Source organism: Penaeus monodon, chromosome 30 (genome assembly GCF_015228065.2).
Source record: "Penaeus monodon isolate SGIC_2016 chromosome 30, NSTDA_Pmon_1, whole genome shotgun sequence".
NCBI classification, from domain to species: domain Eukaryota; kingdom Metazoa; phylum Arthropoda; class Malacostraca; order Decapoda; family Penaeidae; genus Penaeus; species Penaeus monodon.
In genome coordinates, this window is record NC_051415.1 from 31,010,646 (window position 1) to 31,010,956 (window position 311).

A 311-nucleotide genomic window follows, 5' to 3' on the forward strand; every position below is an offset into this window, starting at 1 on the left:
AGTATTATTTTCTTTCCCGGGGGTTTTCGAAGTGGATTTTATTCTCCTTTGTTATTCTATTCTAAACTCGCAGTTTGAAAGACCATGAATACTAGATTTTGCTCGAAAGGTGTGGGTGATTCCTCCTTTCTCTAATTATTCATATACTTTTTTAGCAACATAATATGATTTTTTTTTTTGAAAATTGAAATTTCCTTCATCTTCTACATTTCACGCAAAACCAAGGCGAGGAAAGACTTCCTTGTCGGTTGATTCACTATCATTACAAGGAGCGTTCATTCTGTTTCTACCGAAATTTAAAATTAGTTCAC